The sequence below is a fragment of the Colobus angolensis genome, unplaced genomic scaffold (assembly GCF_000951035.1).
Source record: "Colobus angolensis palliatus isolate OR3802 unplaced genomic scaffold, Cang.pa_1.0 Scaffold239, whole genome shotgun sequence".
In the NCBI taxonomy this organism is placed as follows: Eukaryota; Metazoa; Chordata; class Mammalia; order Primates; family Cercopithecidae; genus Colobus; species Colobus angolensis.
The window spans coordinates 1,568,819-1,569,257 of record NW_012115588.1 but is presented as its reverse complement, the minus strand read 5'-3'; positions in this window follow the sequence as shown (position 1 = coordinate 1,569,257).

Genomic DNA, 439 nt, shown 5'->3' with positions numbered 1-439 from the left:
CCCACCTCGGCCTCCCAAAGTGTTGGGATTATAGGCGTGAGCCACCGCGCCCGGCCTCTAGTCTTTTTTTAATAAACAGTCTTCTATTAGCAATTTCATATTCTACATAGCAAGTTCAGAATTTTATGATGCCTGAAATTAGAAACAAATACAGAGAGTATTAAACCTTGGATATTGTGGAGACAAATATGTTTGATGAATGACCTTGGAGGCCCGGAAATGAGAATGGCTAGAACTGGGGATTCCAGCAGGGGCAGCAGCGGCAACAGCCACGCCCAAGGGCCGCACAGGGAGGCAGCGGCAGAAGCGGGTGCCCGCCGGGCCTGGGCTGCCCTCCCCAGGGTCCCCCCACCTCTGGGCTCCCTGCCTCGTGGTGTTGTTTCTGGGCAGACTTGTCTTCACCACACCACATCAGCAGGAGTGTGTAGTGGACACAGAC